This window comes from Ambystoma mexicanum, chromosome 4p (assembly GCF_040938575.1).
Source record: "Ambystoma mexicanum isolate Mex_15411 chromosome 4p, UKY_AmexF1_1, whole genome shotgun sequence".
NCBI lineage: Eukaryota > Metazoa > Chordata > Amphibia > Caudata > Ambystomatidae > Ambystoma > Ambystoma mexicanum.
Window position 1 is genome coordinate 276,893,830 of NC_090927.1, and position 23,577 is coordinate 276,917,406.

At 44.0% G+C, this 23,577-nt stretch overlaps 1 protein-coding gene across 7 annotated transcripts in view; it reads right to left on the bottom strand.

Annotated features, from left to right (window-relative positions):
• PLA2G7 (phospholipase A2 group VII) overlaps positions 1 to 23,577 on the bottom strand; it is a 314,769-nt gene that overhangs the window by 183,157 nt on the left and 108,035 nt on the right. The window lies entirely within an intron of this gene.

The following is a 23,577-nucleotide window of genomic DNA, read 5'->3' on the forward strand; positions in this document are numbered from 1 at the left end:
CAAGTATATATAAATGTTATATATTTGTGTGCGTACCTTACTATGGTTTGTGTACTATGCAAGCCATCTTTTCTAAACATAGAGATATGTAACATATTTCTACGTTTATAAAAGATGGCTTGCAAAGTACACAAACCATAGTAAGGTACGCACACAAATATTTATATATACTTGTGTGCATACCCTACGGTTTGCCTAGTTTTCAGGCCATCTTTTTTTTTTTAAAGATTTCGGGTTTCAAGCCATCTTTTATAAAGCTTTGACTACGGACAAAATTGTCCGTCGACAAAGCTTTATAAAAGATGGCTTGAAATGTGTACTTTCAAAGCCATCTTTTATAAACGTCGAGGAATCCCCAGGTTCGCCGAGGGTTAAAGACGCCTCGGCGACCTGGGGGAAACAAAGGGACAGTAACTGCCTTTGGTGACCCCCTCTGGTGACCTCTCGCGCGAGGGGTCACCAAAGGCAGTTACTATGACTGACATAAGTGGCAGCCAGTCACAGCATCGCTGTGGCTGGCTGCCACTTCTGTCGGCTCGCCTGACTTCATGGCAGGCGCATCTCAATGCATTCCGCCAATGTTGCGGTTGGACGGGGGCGCTGGCAGGGCCCCGGCTCAGTCCCACTTTTTGGAGACTGCCGGGGCCCGGCCCTGGCAGGCCCCGGCCCACTTTAAGCACTGGCTGATAGCATAGAAAACATAATATCCCATGGCTACCAGGAGAAGCATGGGTTCCCAGCCCGACATTATGTCAAACGCCTACTGGTTGACGGGAAGGCCTGGAGGGAAGTTGGATACCGATTTCCGGGGCTCTACGCTCTTTCGCTGCCAGACATACTTCCTGCAGAACACAAAGGGACACATGCAGAAGCCAACTGAAGGGGTGACCCGGGCGGCGAGAACAAAATAATACAGAGAATCCGCAAATATATGCCTTTTCAATACAGGAAGTTAAACCGTAACATAGCGGCAATACAAAGAAAATACGAGCGGCATTTATTTATTGTACATTTGTAAGTCGCTTATACATCAAGTAAATTGTGTTTCAAAGCGGCCACAGGGCAACTGGGAGGGAACAAGGGAATTAAAGGCAAATATAACAATGAAAGATAAGAGGCGTCCTACTAGGCCTTGTGAGCATTCAGAGCGTGCATGTGCACGAGCAGTTGAAGATGTTCTAGGCTTTGTCACGAGGATACAGCCATTCATATCTGGCAATATATCAGAAAAGGTGATTAATCTTTTGCAGCTGCCACAATACTTTAATTTGGAAATCTACACAACTGGGAGGTTAGGAAAGTATTTAGATGCCCGATTACCATGCAGCGCCACTTAGCAGTAGTCAGAACTACAGCAATTCTAAACCCTTTGTCACAACCTTTGTCAAACCAGCACTAGGAATAGGTCAGGAAAAGGTTTGCTGGCATCTTTGAGACCCGCAGGAAAATCATCCTCTATTCCTGAGGTCTATGCCGCGTCTTGCGGTCATCAATCCCTAGAATACAGAACCAGGAAACCAGAATATTCTTAACCAAATATTTTGCTTCAGGTATTCTTGTAATTTACATTATATTTATGAATGTCTTATTGGAAGCAGTTATCCATTTAAAGTGTATTTTCATTTCAGTACAGCATTATATGTTTAACTGTTTGAATTCCAGAATTTTTCACAGTCATGACATAAGTATGTTTGAATTGAGCCACAAGTGAAAAATGTGTGTGCACCAACGTGCCGGGTAGTTAACGAGCCAGTATGGTGTAGATGCAGCACGATGGATGAACCGTCCAGTGCAAAACATGCCAAAGCACCAGCAGCTTGATAACTCTACTCACGTACAGAAAGCCACAACAAAGCCACAGAGTTGAAAAACAAGACATATTTACGGTGAAAATATGGGTAAACTCTTATTTATTAAAAATATTTTTTCTATGAATCGACTACTTTTTAAATAATAGTTAAAAACATGACTGCCTCGCACACAAAAAGGAAGAGACTACCCTTCCACACACAATTGTCCTTTGCAAACTTATTCCAACGAAAGGAAACCAACACTATCAGCAAAGCATGCACAAAACAAAAAGGTATCCAAAAAGCAGAGGTTCCACTACATCCAATGTTTACTGTTACTAGTTGCAGTACTTTTCACAGCCATTAGTATATTCTCACAATTTGTTTTTCCTGATAAATCTTGCCTCTTCCTTTTAGCCAATAGGCTTTTTGAAGCTACTCACTCAGATTGTGTTCCTGCTCAGTAGGTACACAGCAAATCAATATGCAAGCCTTGAAAAAGTGCCACTTTCTGGCTCATAGGGAGAGCTTACTATGCTTAAAGAGGCACATTTTGGGAACTATGTTGCGCAAGAGGGGAAGCTTGTATTCATGACATTATGCATGTATGTTGTTCTTCAAAAGCCGTGGCACAAACCTGAAGTCCAACACAAATAGCTTATTTCTTGCATCTATGTTAAAGGTATTGGTACCGCGCACCGTCACCACCGGAGTGGTCCCCAGGCACTCATGGATGTTGTTGATATCCAGGTGTGCCTCCTTTCCCATGTTTGCTGACTCAATACCGTTTACATTTAAAGTTTGCATGAGCACAACTACTCCTGGGCCACTTTGGGTCATTTATCATCTCAAACAGCATCTCAGAGAGCCTGTTGTGATGATTCAAGGCAGATTTGACAACATTACGTTGCTAAAATAAGAAAGGAGAACTTTCACTTCTCCCATTAAGCTTAGTCACTGCAACACGAGATTTCTTTATATTTAAAAGTACAATGAAATTAATGCTAGGCTTTACAACAAAAGAAAAAATCGAAATTTCTCATATACTAAGTTTTCAAGAGAAACGCCTCCCCAATCCCTCATAGCGGTTACATCGAAAATCAACCTGTGCTGGCAGAAAAGAACAAAATAAAAAGCAATTGAAGAGGATCCCCCTTCTTTTGACAATCCCAACTCTGGGGAGACAACCCGGCCCCCGCTCATCTATTGCCCCCTGCTCCCATCTTCCCCCAACACAGATCCCACCTGCGCTCGGGGCCACAGTACTGCTACTTTTTTGTTACATTTATACCTGGTCCTCCTGGGCATTTTAAGATAAGAGGTGAATTGACTCCACACGAGTCCCTAGAGATCCACTCCAACCATTAGCATTGAAAGCACTGAGATAGGTGCATGATCGCTAATCCAGGCTCCAGCCTTAACAATGGGCAGATGAGAACTCAGTGTGGACCCATCAGCTACGCCTCGTCTTGGGGGAAAGGGCTAAGGCCATGGAGCTGGAAGACACCAAACTTGAAGCAATGATCAATGAAATCCATACAATGGGGGTACCCCTACTTGGGCAGAGATTCACAAAGCTACCATCACGGATAGCTGTGAATCTGGCAAGGGTACAGTGGAGAAAGTCAATGCAGTGTGCATGCGGAAAGGGGAATATTGTAGTGGAGGAGCCCAATAGTGTCAGAGACACAAAGCTTTGAAGGCGGCGAAAGGGGAAGCAGCGCTCAACCTCAAATCTTAAAGGCTGTAGGAGCTGAGGGATTTGGTTATGTTATTGGAAAGCAGAGATGAACTGAAAGTAGTGGTCGAAGTGGGCGGGAGCGCTGCTCCTCTCATTTTTTTAAATTAAGTTTTATTGTTCCTATACTTTTATTTTAAAAAGATATCCTTCCGGAATGATTTCGTTTTAAGATGAAACTGTAGGAAAAAGTTGAAACGTGAACGGCAGTGCAGTGCACTGAAGGTTCCCTTAAATACAGGTGCATGTTTGGGGGTTGCCATTGTGCGTGGGAGGGGGGCGTGGTGATGAGGTTTGTAGGGTTTGGTGGCAGACCAGCAGGGAGCATAGTTCCACTACTTATTTTCGTACACTTCGACCACTGACTGAAAGCAGGCACATACACAGCTAAGCAGATGAGCAGAGCATAGCAGCACAGTACTCTTGCACCTGGTAAATATTTAGACACGGTATGGGTCTGAGGTGCAGCTAACAGACAAGTCATTTTGTTGCACCTGTGACTGATCCCAAAACCAACATAACAAAGAGCAATTGTCTGCCCATATGGACAACTGATAGACGTCAAGACCAACACCTCAATCAAAGACAATTCCTCATACACACCGGACATCAACACTACTCTAGATACTACACAACCTGTGATACAGGCAACACACGTCCGTTCGGAGTAACTCTCAGGCTAGGTAAACTCCTATGACTGTCTTGCAGAAAGCATTGTAAGGTCACATTAAGGTGAGGGACAACTACGTTCCAAGCTACAGTAAGGTGAGGGGCAACCAGCAAACTGGTGGTGGAGATGATATACTAACACTAAATTCAGCATTGGCGGACTCAAGACCTGCCATACCCATAAAAACAACCCACATCCAAGCCCTGGATGTATGGAAAGTCCGTACTAGGTCTCATCACAGACCATAGCCTCCATATGCTCTGCTCTGTGCCAGAGTGATGAATAAAGTGCGCTTGATGAATGGGAATACGAGTGGACAGCCACAGTTTGCATTCCTATGTGTTGTGTCACTTAGAACAAGGTCATGACATTCTAGCAAGAACCTGTAAAGTAGTGTTCATAACAAATTTTGCGATTGAATAATATGCGAGCCGGAAGAAACACGTTTTACATGGAGTTACAGTTACAACCTGCAGAAAGTGAAATGTATAAACACTGTGAATGGCAAAGTTATGGTTATTGCAGTCAGTCCACCATATCCTAAAAGTAAAGTTCAATGCAATACAAAAGGATTGATGGCTGCAAGGTTTACAATTAATCTTGGCCACTGGCATAGCTGTGGGCATACCTCCAGAAAATCAGTCGTCAGCCATTGCAGAAAGGAGAAAGACCATTTGCAATTACGCATAAACAGTGCAAACTCTATTTTCAGAGGAGTCATTGTGTGGAAGCTGCCCTTAACCACTCACCAACTCGGCACTGCGAGCTGCTGTAGGCTCTTGCCGCAACGCGACACGAACGCGCTTCCTGGAGGAGGCGCGGCATCACCAGCACGTGACTTGATCACGTGACCTCAGGATCCTTCAAAGGCCAGACGCTACCGCCCTTGCGGCGTTAAGCCCGAGGGAATAAAGCCCACCGGCTGTTGTGCGGCTGTTTGGCGCTGGGGGAGCTGCAACTGCCGCAAGGACAGACAATACGATGACAAAGGAGGGCCCACAGACTCGCCAGAAATCATTGCTCTGCAGAAGAAAAGCGTTGTTAAGTTTTCCAAAGGAGGTAAGCCCTACTCCCCCAGTGGAGTTAAAAGCACAAAGATCTAATTGAGTTTGCCATTGAGAACGGCTTGGAGGTGGTTATTTGTTTGGGCAAAGGCTCGGTGCCGTCACTAGCCGCTCTAGCCCAAACAACGTTGGGCCCACCCAGAATGCTGAGAGACTGTTCTAGCAATACATGTATTCAAAGGGCAAGCCCCGACATCAGCACCGTGGAATTGGCTCGGGATTTTTCTCCTTCAGTGTATGTTGATGCGTGTGAAATTGTGCAGACAATGCGATTCGAATTAACGGACTCTGAATTGATGGGAACCATACTACCAATTGTCCTAACGCAGGAAATGGAGCGGTTCGAATCCCCGCTGTGTAACATTTACACTGCTGAAAAACCTGGAAAGGCTGACGCCTCCCCGCTTCTTTCTTCACCAGTTGGAGGCGCGATTATTCGAGACGCTCCTGGCTCCATAAACGAAAGGAACCAAATTGGAACATGGACCCTGGCGAGTGGGCGCTTCCAGATTCGCGTCCAGTATCAGTGCCAGTAATAGAGCAAAACTCTACTGATCTTTCTGTTCGTGAAGCTCGACTGACTGCTCGTTTGAAAGCAGACTTTTTAGCCACCTATGAACGTCTGAACGCCAGTTTTCTGAAAAATCACTCCACAAAGAAAAATAAGTCTCAAAATCAGAAAAAACGACGTTCTGCGAGCGAAAAAAAACATCTTTTCTGAAAGACCCGAAACTTCGCTGCTCTCCAGTTCAAACGATTCCGCCCATCAATCGTCATGTGAGAATTTTGAACTAACTGGTACAGACGAAGTCGAAAAAAGAGCTGTAACGTGTATTCCACCTGCAGACGACTTGCTTAGAAAGAAAAACGCATTTTCCAAGATGGCAAAAACTGCCCAGGAGGCGACAAAAACTGATCAACCAGCTAAAAGCTCTATGTCTACCGCGGCAGGAATCCAAATACACAACAACGTATTGGCTGCAACATCAATTGCATTACTTCCATTCATGAAGTTGTATGAATCTATACATGATGCAGTAACCGATCAAATGACCTTGCTGGTAGACATAAATGCAAAAATGAGAAGTCTAGAAAGTTTCTCGAAGGCAATTGATGCTAGATTGGATATTGAAGCTGAAAACTCCTCAAAATGGCAATCCAGACTAAGTGACTTAGCCCGCCTGTCAAATAGTGACAATTCCGCATTAATGGACGCTGTAATTGAGTGTACAAAGTGGATGCGTCATAACACACCCACTTTCACGAGTCCAGTTTGTGAATATGTTCATGCTCCTAACTGTCAAATTAACTTGTCTAAGGATCAACCCTCGGAGACCGGCCAGGTATTCCAGAAGCACCTGATGACCCTGGGTGGCCCTGCATGCAGTACCTCGGCGGGATGCTCAAATGTTAAAAAAGGAGCCCCTCTTGTGCGGGCTCAGCATGCAGTGGCGAGCTCTAAGAATAACTGTTTGCTGCCTGTTGGGGCCAACACTCACACTCTGCAGCAAGCACCTCCAGTGATTGTTGGAGAAGGCGCTGCCCCGTCTGCCATGCTTGGTGTGGTTATCCAAGCAGATAAAGTTGCAGAGGTACAAGAACAAATAAACTTAACGGAAAAACTTTCCTTTGGGATTTTCAAAACACCAACAGGGCTGGCGAAAGAGAATGAAAAACAAACCCTGCAACAAAAGTCTTGTGGCACACAAGGTGCTCCAAATCTTATAACTCGGAAACAAGTAGCCAAACGTGCCCGTACATCTTGTAAGAAAAAATTCATTCGAAACTTATCAACTCCGCCGTCCCCTTTCCCATTTAAGCGGCCGGAGAAAGGATTGGACAGACAATTAAAACCTAAATCGGCTCTGGTGAAAAAGTTACCATCGCAGCCAAATGCCAAAAGAGGTAGAAAAGCTTCTAGTAGCGACAATGATTCAAGTTCTGATGCATCATTGAAGTTATGCGAGTATTCAACATACTCTATAGATGACGATGACATCGACGACAGTGTTGGCACTGTAGCAGTACCAAAGTCAATTGCCGAAAGACCTGGTAAAGAACTCATGAAGCGGCCGACCGAGTCAAATATGAATTCGACCAGCCCTGGCGTGCAAGTAACCACGAAAGTCGTAAGGGCTCCTTCCATATCGATTGCCACCTAAGAGAGCTTAGGGGTAAACGCAATTAAAGGAAGGGCGGAAGCTCTCCCATTTCCCCTGTGGAGTGAATTAAATCCAAAACTAACAAGTGCACAAATTGAAAAACTTGACAACAAATTAAACATGTCCAGAAAAAATCGACCTGACAATACACGTAAAGGCATATGGAAAATCCAAATCAAAAATGCCTTGCCAGAACAGAAAGAGGTAAATCTAAATCGAAAGAACATTCTGAACCTGCTACAGTGTATCGCAACGCTGCATGCAATAAAATCGGAAGACATAGCAGTTGTTGAATACATGTCTGAGGATTTTTCGGACTGGGTAAATTTACATCTACACTCTCGTGCTCTCAAGACGGCCATATTAGATGCCGCGGACGACCTCTTGTTCTTCGGCTTCGAAGTAATAAGTGTTGATGCTTGTGATGAGGTTAGTCCACACTTATCACCAGTGGAACAAACCGAAAAAGAAAAAAGAAGGAAAGTTCTGTGGGACCATATGAGCATTAAACACACACCCTGTACAAAAACCGCAAAACAACAGGACTATTAGCAAAGAGCGGACAGCAGAGAAGAAAATAACCAGCTGCTATCCTGGAACACTCGTGGCTTTAAACATCTGTTTGATGGAAAGTGGCAATTCCCGATGGACTTGTCAATTATATGTTTACAGGAAACATAGCTGCGCGAGTGCCCTGGTTGTGATGGGTACACAGTCCTTCTGAATCCTGCTCAAAAAAACCTTTTCGGTCGTCCCTTCGCTGGCCTGGTTACAATGATCAAGAATAATAATGATTGGACGATCATATCCTCTGTAAATCTGAACATGTTCGTACAAGTAACAAAGATTCAGATTAAACGTTCTTCTCCATTCAGGAATCAAGTGTTATTGATTGTCAACATCTACTGGAATACTGCAATGATCTCACAATCAAAGTTCATTGGAGCCGTACTGTCGGAGGTTGATAAGTGTCTTCTAGCAGATGAGGATCCGGAAATTATAATATGTGGTGATTTCAACTATGCCTGGTTAAATATGCCAACAACTAAATGCGATGAGGATGGTATAATGATTAATGGTAAATTGCAGGATCGAGGTGTCAGATGGTTAAAAGAAATGGCATTGAGAGAGTGCTCAATGCTGAACGGAGCAACCCGTGGTGATATTCCTCCAGGTTTTACTTGGAAACGAGGCGTGAGCAAAAAGACCCTTGATTACATTTGGGTGTCCAAAAAATTGTTAGCAACAGTCTCTTCATTTGAAATAAAACAGACTGACAAGAGTGACCATGATGCAATGTTGTTAAACTGGGAAAAAGCAACAAAATCAGCCTGACTCAAGTATCTTGAGAGCGTAACAATAAATAACGGAGCGAACAGATTGCGCATGAGTGCACCTCAGTTGCTAATGCTGACAAACAACCTTGAGAAAGCGCCCTCAATAACTTCAAGGATTAATTATCCCTTGTTAAAGGGAGGAATATAATCCACAAAGGGTTTGCAACTGAAGTAAAACATCCTTTCAATGCAACCATAAGTCAGGAAAAGAAAAAGCTACGAGATGATATAAGGCTCCTGAAAAAAGTCGATCCTGGAAGTGCTCCCACCAAAATAAAATCTAGACGCCAGAAATATCGCAACTGGATTAAATCCTTTAATTTTTTGCGAATGCAGTCTCAAGCTGAACAGATGTTAAAATTGATTATTTTGAAGGACAGCAGACACATTTGGGAGATAATCAACACTGGTAGCTTGAATCACACCTATTCAATGGCGAATGGTGTGAACGGGGCCAGCTGGGTCGCTCACTTTTCCGCTGTCTTTGATGACTTCAACTGCATTGTGGTACCCTCGACATTAACAACCACTGCAAGATGGAATGTAGAAGATTCTGCAGAAGACATCGAATTGGCAATCACGAAGTTAAAGGCTTCTAGGGCTGCAGGCCCCGATGGTATCTCAAATGTGATGCTAAAATCCCATAAGCCTCTATGGGCCAATATGATGAGATCTCTGTACGAATTTCGCGTGAAAAAATCCTGCCGGCTTCATGGTTAAGGGCAGTGGTGGTTCCAATATTCAAAAGGGGCAATCGAGACGATCCTAACAACTATCGCCCGATTGCCCTTTTGGACACAATCGGTAAGGTCTTTGGAGCCTTTTTGCAAAAGCGGCTGTCAAATTGGGCAACTGAGATTGCCGTGAGCGATCCCAGGCAAACAGGATTCACCAAAGGAGTTGGAGTCAAATTAAATCTGGTCCTACTAAACTGTTTAAAACTCGATGCCCTGAAGAGAAAGAAAATGCTGTACCTTGCATTCATAGACCTGAGCCAGGCATTTGACAGCATAAATCGTAATCTCCTATGGAAAAAACGAAATGACTGGAATTGGCCAAGTGACTTGCTGGAGCCCTTGATTGCCCTTCACTCAAATACGTCCTTTAGAGTAAGGTTAAATCAGCAGGGTGATTTGTCAGATGAAATAGCCACAAAAAGGGGTGTGAAGCAAGGTTGCCCGCTTGCTGCCCTACTTTTGAAACTTTTCATTTCAGACTTATCTCTGGCATTTAAAGATCAAAGGATTTTTCCGCCGTTAGTAAATGGGCAACAAATAAGCTGGATCATTTACGCTGACAACATCGTTCTCATGGACTCTACTCCAGTTGGGTTTCAGAGACTGCTGAATGCGTTTCAAAACTATTGCCTGCAAAACGACTTACAAATCAACTCCAAAAAGTCGAAGATAATAGTGATTGGACGTGGTTCTCAAGCACGTTCTCGTAAATTTTGCTGGCAAATAATGGATAAACGACTAGAGACATTGAATAGCATCAGATATCTAGGAGTGCAATTTAATAATTCTATTCGTGTGTGGGACTGGACACAAGACTTGGTGGCCTGTATGCAAATGTTTGCATTGCAAGGTGACAAACTGCACGCAGCATATGGCAAATTCTCTTTTAAGCCAATTCTAACATTCTACCTGCAAAAAGTGACGCCTGCAATAACATTTGGGAGTGAATCTGGCTGCAATATCCCTCAGGTTTTGTGGAACAAACTGGAGGGAAATTTCTGGCAAAAAGTTCTAAGGCTGCCAAAAAATTCTGCAATGACAGCGATACGTTGCAAGTTATGCATTGATTCACTCTACGGTACTGTGCTGTGGAAATCCATCTCCACTCTGAGAAAAATGATGCCGGAACATAATTCAACACCATATGAAATTTTGCATACAGTTTCAGAGCATCCGTCTGCTGGTTTGGTAAATAAGTGGAAAGCCAAGCTGGTTTGCATATTACATAATGCCGATGTTTCTCTCGAGACCGTAATCTTGCGACCGCAAGTGGCAAAAAAGAAATTGCGCCAACAAAATTGGATACTAAATGAGGAGGCTAGAAACAAATTGGCTTCTTCCTTAGACCTTCGAAGCGCCTTCAATAGATTGGACATTTTGCCAAAGTACCTAGATAGATTTCCATCAAGCTATCACAGGAACATGTTCCTACGATTACGCCTCAATCTCTATAAAACCAAGGAGATCCTTGTACTGAGGCGTGAGATATCTGAACAGGACACTCGATGTCGGTTCTGTAACCAAGCGACAGAATCATTACGGCACTTAATCACTGCCTGTGAGGCGATTGCTGTTCAGCGCAACCAGCATTTAGCCCACTTTGCTCCCTTATCTGGAAATATGGATGCTTGGTGGTGTTATTTGATTGGTGGCATCAACACTCAGTTAATTTGTGCAATCAAACTTTTTGGACGCCTTGGACTTATCCAATTTGGAGGGCCTGGTCTGAGGGACGAGGATCCTTTTGGTTCTGTGATTGAGGTTGTTCTAGATACTAGGAGATTTGTAATCTGTAATTTAAAGTTGTCTTTCTTTTGTACAAACTGATGTTACATTAAAATAAAATAAAAAATAAAAATTACGCATGGTCCCACAGCGAAAAGGGCAGTCCAGCCCGGAATGCTAGGTCGCGTCCCTTCTGCACGAGAAACAGGGTTTACAGAGACTTCCGGTTACAACCTGCAAAAAGTGAAGTCTATAAAGCACTGTTACGGTTACTACTGTCTACACAAGAACCAGCTCCTAAAAATAACGTCCACCAAATTAAACCATTTTTTGCAGTCCCCAAGGAGCCGGAGGGAGGCGAATAGCAGGTTGCTGGCCGTGTCCAGGCCATTGCTTGTTCCCCTGGGACGTGTGCCGGTCCCAGGGGTGAATGAGGGGCAGGTGGTGAGACCCTGACCTCGACCCACACAACCCAATGAGCTGCTCTTCAGCACCACTCTAGTAGGGTGAGTTTCACAGAAAGAGAGAAACTCAGTAGCGTACGGGTTGCTGGAGCGGGCGCAGAAGCGATAAAGATGCAAGCGGCAAGCTGTCAGAAAGCGAGAAGGAAAGCAAAGAGAGGGTGCGAGCGACCCGAAAGCAAAGAGGGTGCGAGCGACCCGAAAGCATGAAAAGGAAAGTGCAGGAGGCACGATAAAGAGCGAGGAAGGTGCAAGGGTACACAGCCAAGTGAAAAGAGTGTGCCAGGACAAGGGGTGGACTGTCCCATAGGGAACTCTGGAGGTTTCCCAGTAGGCTTCTGCACTATGTGCCTCTTTTGTGTGGAATTTCCAAATGTTCCCATACGAAACAGGTTGGTGTTAATGAAAACATGTAATTTATGGGGCCACTTTGAAAATTATTATCATTATTTCCAGGGCCTCTTTTGGTTCCCAGTCCACCCCTGGCCACGACAAAAACTGATATGTTTTGGATAGTTCTCCTCTTTGAAAGCTAAAGAATCTGGGTAAGGCTCTCGTAACCAGGACTAATGTCTGGCAGAGAGACTCCCAAGACCCCCCCTTTTTAATTTGCATAATTTAGCTAGCTTTGGGTTTCACCCTAAATTACTAGGGTAATCCAGAAGTGGACCCCTTACTCACTAGTCTTAGAGAGGCACAGCTCCGCCCTATTGATGAGGTCCAACAAGACCGAAACACCTGTCTGGGGTTACTGTTGGTACCCTTCCTTTCGCTCTTCTCTAAAATCCTATATTTTCCATTCCCTTCCCTAACACCCTTCGCTTCCTTTCCTACTTCTCTCACCGCCTCATGCCTCACTTCTGTACTTCTTTACCCTCTCCTTCCTCTCTACTCCCTTCTACCCTACCTCCTGCTCTTATCTAGTCTTATTCTTTCCTCTCTTCTTCCTCACACCTTCTCGCCTCCCCTTACTTCTGCTTCTACTTCCAGTCATACCCCCCATTCCCTCTCACACCTCTGTCCCTCTCCACTCCCTCCTCACCTCAGCAATAATGTAAATTGTTCCTTGTACTGTTGGAGTTGTGATTCAATTGCCATTCTATGCTTGTTGTATATTTTCTTGTTCTCATGTAAAGCACTTTGGATTAAAGGGCTATATAAATTCAATAAAATACAAATACAAATACTCTTGTTCAGAGGAGAATTACCTAGCATTTCGGTGCTGGACTGCCCCAGTGCAGGACAAAGACTGATATGTTTTGGATATTTCTCATCTGGGAAAGATAGTGAGCTAAAGAATCTGGGTAAGGCTCTCATAACTAGGACTAATGTCTGTCAGAGAGACTCCCATGACCCCCCCTTGTTAAAGGGGCACGATAAAGCCAAGAGGAATGTGCAAGAGGCACACCAGAGTGGGAAGAAGGTGCAGGTGTGCACAGCAAAAAGGAAAGAAAGGTGAAAGTAAAACAAGAACTGAGTGGAAAGGGCACCAGAGGGAAAAGGTGCCAGAAGGAAGATATAAAGTATAAAGAGAGGAGTCAGAAGTCGGAGTGGTCATGCCAAAAGTCTGGCAGTGGCACGATCTCCAGGAGGAGGTGGACTGTGCGGTCCATCAACGATGCAGATACTGCAAGGTGCCCTTTTCTGCAGAGGCGCCATGGAACCAGCAAAGTAACTGGAGAAGCAGAAACAAGACCGCCACCAATTCTCTGAAGAGCTGGTGCAGTGTTGGAAAACCCCAGAAGGTAATGGGGAGCACGGGCGGACCGGTGGAACTGTGGAAGAAGAAATAGGGTCTCAGCTTCGGGTCGTGGACAGTGTGGGGCCAGTAAGGGTCAAAGTCCTAAACCCAAGTAAAGAGTTCATCCAAGGAGTGCTTCCTTGTCGCAGTGGCAGTCATAAGACCAGTGACTCAAACTCAAGTTAAGAGTGCATTAGAGGCATGTTTCATCATCTCAGTGGTAGTCACCAGGCTACTGAGGAAAGGAACTGTGTGTCACGCTGCAGAAGTGATCTCCTTCATTCTAGTAGTTGGTGGAGAACCGATACAAAAGCCAAGAGAAACCAAGAGAGATACATTCCTCAGGGGAGGCAGGAATGTACACGTTTTAAAGGAAGCTCTCAAGGAGGTCCATAGAGAGCTGCAGGAATTGGAGACACTTATCCAAGAGAGTGGCTGGACTAGGAGTTAGGGGTAGAAGTTAGATTTTGACAAAGGACAGAGTACTTCATGATTTACACCGACATTCTGACATTTCCACTAGTTTACTTAAGTTGAGGCAGGGAAATCCCTTCTAGAGATAGAGATAGGTAGGTTTTATGATCCCACCTTGTCAGTTTCCTCCTTCTACACACTTACTGCACATTATGACAGGATTTATAATGTGAGCTGAACATGTAACTATGAGTCTAAGATGGTTTATGTCATTATGCATGTACATTTAGACATAAACGCCGTCCCCACGCTAGATAATGTTAGGAATCCAACATTCCAGTTCTCCCCATACAGGATTATGAGTGGACCCTGCATGATGGGATAAGATGAAAGGGAGCGCGGGAATATTTAAGGATATATTCAACATGATCTTAGGACATGCATTATTATTGTCTTGGTGGGTGAATTAAACTGTGGGACAAAGTAACAGTGCTTACCTCATTTCCAGGGTATCACTAGTTCTCTGTGAAAATAAAGTACCTACTGTGCGTTCGGCAGTAACAAAAATGTTGAATTCCATTATTCCGAACAAGGGGAGCAGGGCTTGCAGCAGTGCCCCCTGCTCCCCTTGTACAGTATGATGGGTTCGGGGGCTGCGGGGAGGTCCCCCGCTTCCATTGGAAGGATAGCCGGGGATAATAAAGTTTACACAAAAAAGGTCCTTGTAACAGAAGTCCCTACCCACTTTTGGGATATGAAACTTCCATCGCAGGGAGACTGATGAGTCGAGGCTCCACAGAGAAGGCAAGTAAGCAGAGAAAAGGTAAGTATGGTTTGAGGGGTGCTGGTAGGGGGGGATGCAGGAAAGCATGATCTATGTGATCACTGTGCACCGCCGCTTTCGATTTCGACATTTTTGTCTTTGAAGTTTCGGGGTGTAAAGTGATCACGTAGATACATATCGAGCCCACTGTCTACCAGAGAGTAAAAATGACAGGGCCCCGAGACACACTACATTCTGACCATTTAAGCATCCTGCCTGCTATAGGGTGCCAGGAGAAAAGGCAGAAGAGGCGGGGAAGTGGGCTTAGACACAAAAACCCTGCAGACCCTCTAAATCAGACACAAGAGGTGAGGCATGCCATTCCTGAACTACACAAGAGATCAGCTAGTTGGTAATTACCAGGTCCCAAAGAAACAGGAAATGCAGGACTGAATGTTGTTGGATGCATCATGTTTAGCGTGTCAAAACCCAGAGTGGATTCCAGAACGTCTTCCAGTTATTCAGAGGAAGATACACTATCGGAAAACACTAGCACATCTAGAAAGACCCCTTGGATACCAAGTGCAGATCCTTAAAGGGGGAGAGAGAAAAATATAATTCCAACCCTCCCACCACACCTCCCAAAAGCAGTGCTTGTAATGGGCAACACCTTTCATACACCACTGCAACTACAGGTTTTAAGGAGAGAAATGTTCCCTTCCCACAGGAAAAATTATTTTTCATAGGTGGGACACAGGTTTCCTGTCCCTGGTGAGGGCATGTCGAACACTAGAAACCCCCAAATGATTTTCCTTGTGAAGGACAGCCAGGTGATAAGGGAGGAGCATAGCTACAAACCAACTCCAGATCCTGCACTGAAGACAGGTCAAAGAAATCAAAAATTGTGGCAAGCCTTTTAAAGATTGTCTTCCCCGGACTTGGACTAGGAAACCGGTTATCCAATCACAATCTGAAAGTTTGTCTCAGCCAGTGGGAGGATATGAAATTTTAAAACTGTCTCTAGGATGGGCACTAAGGGGAGTTCTTGGTTGAATAAGCTGGAGTGAACCAAAAAAGGGCAAGCCCAGTGGCCATGCAGTGAGATCGACTATCTGTGCAGCTCCCGCATGATCCTGCTACATCGATACTTGTACCAGCACGATTTCACACAAAATCGCAGGAAAACAGGGTCTAATGCCGTGTAGACTGGTGCTGCATGCAGGGTGACTGCGAAATACGACAGGCAGGAGATCGGAGCGGTTGAAGATTACCACGAGAAGGCCCAATATGGCGGCCACTGGGTCCCGATGAGATGTATATATTTCTTTTATTGTGTTTGGTTAATTTATAAACATTTACAATTTAAGACAAACAATAAAACATAAGAATATATTAAATTTTACAAACATAATTACTTTCAATTCATAACTCTAGAATAGAATACTTATCACTTATAATGCAAAATTGGTAAAAACTAAGTCCCAGTAAATCCCAGCAGACCATATACAACAAACACTAAATGAATTAATCAAATAAACATGTATATCATTTTCAAAAACGTATGTAAACCTCTACACCCTCACAATTCCATTCCTTCAATTTAATTTCAAGTACAGAAAGTAACGATGTCAGCTTAATGACCAGCGTAATGCTGTTGCCCCACATACATCTTTCCCATAGAGACTTGTTAGGGAGAATTCTCTGTTTAGGCTGAATTTCCTAACCTAGTGAGTCCCCCAGCAGCTTTGCTGGATTTTTGGGGTTTATTTTTTTCTCCTGCCAAGAGTGAGACTCTTTTACCCTCACTCTTGGGCATGATCTGAGTATGTTTCTTTGAATCTAGATGTGTTTAATGGGCTATGGGGTATTTTACTCCATAGGGCTTCATGTGTTTTTGTGATGTGTGTTACACAGCACCCTCAGTGCAGTGACACAGGGGTGTCATAGTGACCCCCCAGTATAGACTCCATACCCCGGGACTGACTACTGTCTCCCAGGGCATGTAAAGTCACCATTGACTTTACTAGTCTTAAATTCTGAACAGAACCAGTACAAACCATCATATTGTGGACGTACTGGCTGGGGCAATTCAATTGCCCCGGGGTCTGTTAGTCGAGGGGGCACGTCTCCGTCCCCCCTGATCGAGTTTTGGCTGGTGGCAGTGGATACTACTTTTTATATTCAACCGCGAATATTTTCCTATGGGATTTCCCATTGTTGTAGGCTACTATCTTTATTTAATTATTTACGGTAGCCTCGAACATACCGCCAGTTTATTTAATTAATATTAATTCTCCGGTTGGTATTTTTTGCCAAAACTTGATTCTAAAATGGCGTTTGTGTTCTCTTCTGTGACTCCAACCCAAGTCGAGCCCTTTGTTCCACTTTTTGGCTAGCTTCTCCACAGAAGTCCTCCAAAGTGGTGCCACTCTGTCTGGGGTACTTAGGAGGGGTGGAGGGGAATTTAGGCACCCTGGACTGAGTTGCCTAGGCAAATCAAGTCGCACTCCATCCTGATTGGCCCAAGTGGTGAGCCGGCCGCCTCACCACTTAGCATGTTTGAGTGACAGCTAGGCTGAGTGAATGGGGGTTTGCTGCATAAAAGCAGGGCTTTGGGGACTGGAACTTCAGAAGTCGCCACAAGACCTAAGAATCTGACGAGGGAGAAGCTGAGCCGACCTGCCACGACACCACCACCGGTGGAGCCCTGCTGGGCTGCCTCACCACTTTTCCCAACGACAGAGGAGATCTCCCGCCGGAGAGTCTTCTTCCTTTGACTGGTGGGGATAACCAGTTTCACCGTCTTTTCGCCTTCCCGACTACCTCGTGGCCGCCTTGCCTGTGCCAAGCACCCCGGCAACCGGGATACCACGTTTTACCACGACCGCGAATCAAAGGTACCACCTTTAACCGGAAGACTCCGCGGCTGGTTTCTTCCCTGGTAGTGCAACGACCTTCATCTTTCCTCCAAGTCGAGATCTTCTCTTCCCCTGGACGACGACGCAACTTGCACCCACTACCAGGAACAACTGCCACCGCTGGAGGATCCTTCCCACTTAAGGTACCGTGTCCCGCCTGGCTTCCCTTACTACCGACTGTACGGGGTAGATTTAGCCTCTGGCTTTCGAACCTGGGTTAGCCTGGGACACCCTGGCTAAACTTTCCTAAGCCTCTCTAAACTCTTTTTGAACCCTCTGCAAGACTTTCTAAGCCTAGCGTAACTGTGATCTTGGGCGCATTTGTGCTCTGCTCTCTCTAAGAGTGGGCCCAGCCTTTGGACTTTGGCTCACCAGTGACTTTTGCTCTTCTGCCTTGCTATCAGTGTTCCTGAATCTTAGAGTGGTGTACCTTTCCATATTCTGTCTTTTTCCCTCCCTTTCTCACAAACTTATCAGAGTGCAATCTAGTTAAGCGCTCACCTCTGTATGAAAATAAGTGGTGTTTTACTGTGATTTATCCGATAAGTGAAAAGGGGTGTATATATTACAATAGTAACTGTGTTTAGAACATTTTACAATAAGAGTGCTGGAGTGTTTCAAACTGTGTGTTTTTAAATAAATAATTATATACTTTGATACCAAATCTCTGGTCAGTGTTTGCTTGTATTATTGTATCTGGGTACCTATTGTGTATACTTTGCATACTGCCTAACTCTTCTTGAGGGAAGTCTGACTGCTCAGCCACAGCTACCAGGTAAATCTGGGTGGTACAGACTGCTACCAAGTGGGTTTACTGCCAACACCTGTAGTCTTAAATCTTTTGCAGTGGTCCCTAAGTGAACTACACAGGTTTCTGCCTAACAAGACTCTCGAGACACGATGGAGCACAAGTAAAGGTAATTCCAAAATATATTGTGTCTCACATGCTCAAAATACTCACAAAAACAGAATAATATGTTTAAAGGGACTCAATCAGTTTATCTTTTTTACAAAATCTGCAAGATCCATTTTGGTATAGCAAATTACATCTCCCCCATTGAAACAACCTTTCATTTGTTTGAAATTGATTGAGTTTGTATCGCAGATACAAGTTGCGTCCAGAGGAAGAAGGAAACTGTAAGATATATCTAGGTCAATCCCCTCATTTCCTTCTAATCAAGGCAAACTCCTGGTATGATTTATAGGAACCAATTCCATCTGATTGGCAACTCCAATAATAGAGTTGCATTTTCCATTTGTAGCTTGATAGGCCTATTATTAGATCCTCTTTGGAAATCACCATCAAAACTAATAGACCATTCACCCTTGGGTTATGGGCTACTGCATAATAAGAGAACAAATTAATCTTAGTCAGCAGCCCAAACGGGGTCTTATCGAAAAGTAAGAGATCATCAGCAAATCCAATATAATTCAATTTCAACTGGCCAAGTCCAACTGGAAAAATAATTGCATTGGCCCAACACTCCTCAATGTCACAAATATATAAATTGAACAATGCCGCTGCAACAGTGCAGCCTTGTTTCAGGCCAATTGCAGTCAGTATTGTATCTGCGAGCGCCCCTTCCTTGTTTAATCTCACTCTATAGTTGGTGGACGAGTGCAAAAGGGCTATGAGCGACATCAGGTATTCCGGGAACCCCATGAGCAACATTTTTTGCGGTGTCCAGTCATTATTTCGAATTCAAAAGGGTTGAATACAATACGTCCGAATCAAAAGGATCGAGAAAGAAAATGACTGAATGCCTTTTTTAAAATGTTTTTTTTTTTTGGTTTTGGTATAGGAAAAATGTGTGTTTTTTCCCCAAAAAACAGGTTTTTTTTCGATCCTTTTGTTTCGAAAGTATTGCATTTAGAAACATTTTTTAACTTTTTTCCCACAAAAGCGCTCTCACAACGGTATCAAATGCTGAACTTAGATCGAGGGCAGCCATATGTACTGGCCCTATTTGGTTGTGCTTAGTATTCCATTGGATGTGCGATATTAAAGTGGCATTAAGGGGACAACCCATAAAGCGTCTGAAACCAGTTTGGTTTTTGGAGAGAATGGCATTGGTCTTCATAAACTCCAAAAGTTCCTCCAGAATAAATTGACAAAAAACTTTGGCGGAGGCATCAGTAAGAGCGATCGGTCTGAAGTTGGAAGGGTCATTTATAGGGCCTTTGTTGTAAATTGGGATTATGATAGCCGAGCACCAAGATCTAGGTAGAACATGGGTATGAAATATGGCATCAAATTTATATTTCAAGATCTCGGTCCATAATTGCGTGTCAGATTACATTCCATCTGGACCGACCGCTCTTGACACATTTAACTTCGTAATTGCCCTAACTATGTCATCCAAGGACCATGGCGAATTGGCTAACAATGGGTTTTTGTAGTCATTTCCATTTTTCTTAACAAATTTGATAGGCAATTCATATTTCAACTTAATGTAATTAACCCACTCAGAGGCCGCAATAGCATTTTCTTTTTGTCCCTCATTTACACCATTTATCGTCCTTAAAATAGCCCAGATGTTACGGGTATCACTTTTCAACAAATACATCATATTTTGATTATCTTGTAGGAGCAGCTTAGCTTTTAGGTTCTTAACAGCATTATTGTAATTTTGAAGGATGCCCTTTTAGTGTTTTTCCCTGTCAGGATTCGATTTTTGTAGTTGTCTAATCTTTACGTTTTTATGTTTCTTTAACTTGAAGATCCCTATGTTAAAGATATGTCTGTGCCGATTTGGTTTATAGGCAGGCACCACCTTCTTTGCCAACTCCCTTAGGTGGATGTTAATTCTATTTGATAAATGGGCATCCAAAACAACAGAATCGTAGATTGTCTGGGACATCATGTTTACCATTACAGGGTCGTCTTTAATCCTACAGCTAAGGTGATGACAGATTGAAGAGTTCCATCTAACCGACAATCCCGGCCTGTCGATTTCCACCAATTCTAGATCCGGGTTAGATTTATATCCCCAATTGTCAAGATTTAACTTTACTGAAATTGCATTATGATCCCCTAAACCAAGATCCTCGATTACAATAGGGTCTGAAGTTTTGTAAAGAGCAGTGGACAAAAAAAAAAAAAAGGTCAATATGTGAGGTCAGCCCACCTCGCGACCATCTGTGTGGAGACAATTTATCTAGCGTAGCAACCACCTGAATATCCCAGTCCACCCATTTTTGGCCATTCCTGACCGTAGGAGCAGAAGGCAACAATTTCCGACCAAGTCCCTGCCCACGGAATAAACAGGTTGAGTTGACGTTCACCCCCACCAGAAACCCCACCTGCGAATGAGGAGTTAGGGCACCATCTAAAATGGAGTCAAGAGTGTCTACAATCACTTTTAATGCAGTGGCTATCTTATTCCAATAAATACACAAAATCAATAAAGGTTTCTCATATGCCGGACTAGGGGTGAATTCCACAGCTATCTCTGCAGCATCTTTGTAAATAAGCTTTGAAGCTAGCTTGCAAGAGTTATTTATAAGAATAGCTATCCCACCAGAGGGCCTGCCCTTCACCCCTCTGTAAGCAGGTTGGGAATAACATTCAAACTCCTCAACATTGAAATGAGATACATGCATTGTCTCTTGTAATAAAATAACAGCTGGATAACTAGTGGAATTAACTGTACCCCAGCAGCGATGGAAATTTCGCTAACCCACAGCTGTTCCATGATAAACACACAAAAGGAACCTCGTTGTGGTACGGGTAAGAGGAGCGCTAAGGAAGCCGCACCAACAGCTGTTGTAGACACATTATTGATTCCACTGAAGGCAGCAGCCAAAGCTAGGAGTTGTCTAATCATATCTTCATTGATATGTGGGGACGGACCCGGTTCGGTATTAGGCTTTTCAATTATTACAGGAGCAACAGGTTTATCCAGAAAAGTTTTAGCCTCTAAGTCGGTTTGAAAAATAGAAGGCATCAGGCCTACATATTCAAAATTCTCCCTCTGCTCCCAAACCAATTTCATGATCAACATTGAGTGAAAGCCACAAATCATCCAATTATTATGGCTTGTGGCTAATCTCACCCAATCGATATCATCTGAACAAAGAGTTCTTAAACAGGGAATCACCTGGAAGGCTTTTAACAGGAAGGAACAATTTAGATTGGATTTGCCATTAACCTTAACATTACTTTCCCATCCTAGGATGAGTGGCATCTCTTGATTTAGTACACTGTCCCAGTTATCCTCAAATTCCATGACATTTACACCAAAAGTCTCAGCCTGGGGAGAGACTTTGTTTCCAACAGGATGCACAATAGGCACTTTTATTATCGCCTCCCCTATGGCTTGTAATGGGTTACACTGTTTTTATTTACCAAGACATTCAAGATCTCAGTGTTCTGGACCCTCTTGGCATCTGTATGCAAGACATAATCAGGTGCTTGATCATCCTTGCCCAGGATCACCAACATCAATGGCTCACCGGAGCCCTCCCTCACAGTTAACTCCAACTTGTTTACCACAGGTCCCTCCGCTCTTTCTTTTTGTTTGTTAAGCATAGTTCTCTTGTGTACCATGGGGTAAAACTGTTAAAGAGAGGACTGGAGACCCCCGTTCCCAACACCTAAGGATTCAGACACATTTTTTATAAAAATATTTACTATCGCCATTTAACCTGGAATTTTTGGCAACATCATTCCCAAGCATTTTCCTTTTAGGGATCATATTTTCTGATCCTTTGGGACCGCCGTTATACCAGACAAGTTCTGATCTAATAGAAACCCTTGATTCCTCATTGAGTTGGGATAGATCAAGGACAACCTCATCCTCGTGGATAACAATCACCTATTGGGAGAGTGGCCCATGTATGTCCTTCGATACCTCCTCGGCCAACTTCTTCTGGAGAGAGTTGGCTTTAGCTCTTCTTTTCTGTGCTCTCCCAGCTAACCTTTTTTCTCTACGTGTAAGCACTACTATGGGTTTTTCCTGCTCGTCACCCACCCTTTGATCGAGTACTTGGGGGCACCCTACTGTAACGCAATCTTCAGAGAGGTCTATATGCCGGTCAAGTGGCACAGCGAGTAGAGCGCCCGCTTTGACACCCGTGCAGAGCCTGTTAACGCAGGTTCGAATCCCGGCGGGGCCAAACTCAGCCTTTCATCCTTCCGAGGTCGATAAATGAGCACCACACACCGTGGGTAATAATAAGCAGCGCTCAGATACCTGAGGGTTTGTAGCGCTATATAAAAGCCTAATTATTATTATTATTATTATTATTATCAGATCAGTAAAGGGAGAGGGACTATCAGGACCCTCATGTCTAATGATCAACTCCTCCACTAGTGGTGGACCAGCCCCCAACTGTCTCGAGGACCCAAGACACTCCCTCAATTAATATCACTCCCTATTTTCTGAATTGAGATAACCACATTAGCTATCTCCTCGTGCTTACACGGTAGGTAGTCAGTCCGACTGTATACAGCCTTAAATACTTTAGGAGCAGTTACGTCTGCAATGGTTCGTTTTTCCCTATCTGGCAAACCAGAATCGCCATGGAATTGGGTAAAGTTACCAACCATAACTTGCTTTTTTGTGGGCCTCTCAGATGATGCAGCCACGACATCACATGCAAATAATAGGCCTTCAATGCGATTATTTTTATTCAGGAGGTCCCCAATTGCAGCCCTCAGGACCCCAATCTCGCAGTGGGACCATTTGTGCCCTTTATCTAAGAGATCAAGGATTCTCGCCAACACAGGGAAAGCAGTACCTAAAGATGGCCCATCCAGCGTATATATATCTAAGAACGAGCCTCGACTGAAGTAACCTCCTTGTCTTTCTCATTTAGACTTGAATGAAACTCCTGAATATCAATGTTCATTCGATCATTAATGGCCGTTTGAGGGCTTTTCAATTTAGATGAACTCACCTTAGGTTTTGTTTGTGTGTAATCGTTGGCTAGGTCAGTTTCCCACGCCACATTTACCCTATCAACGCCTTGAGACTCCAAGTATGGAGGGAATAGTTTTGATTTTCTCAAAGATAGATTACTAAGCATGAATACGGCCTCCCGGCCCACCGATCT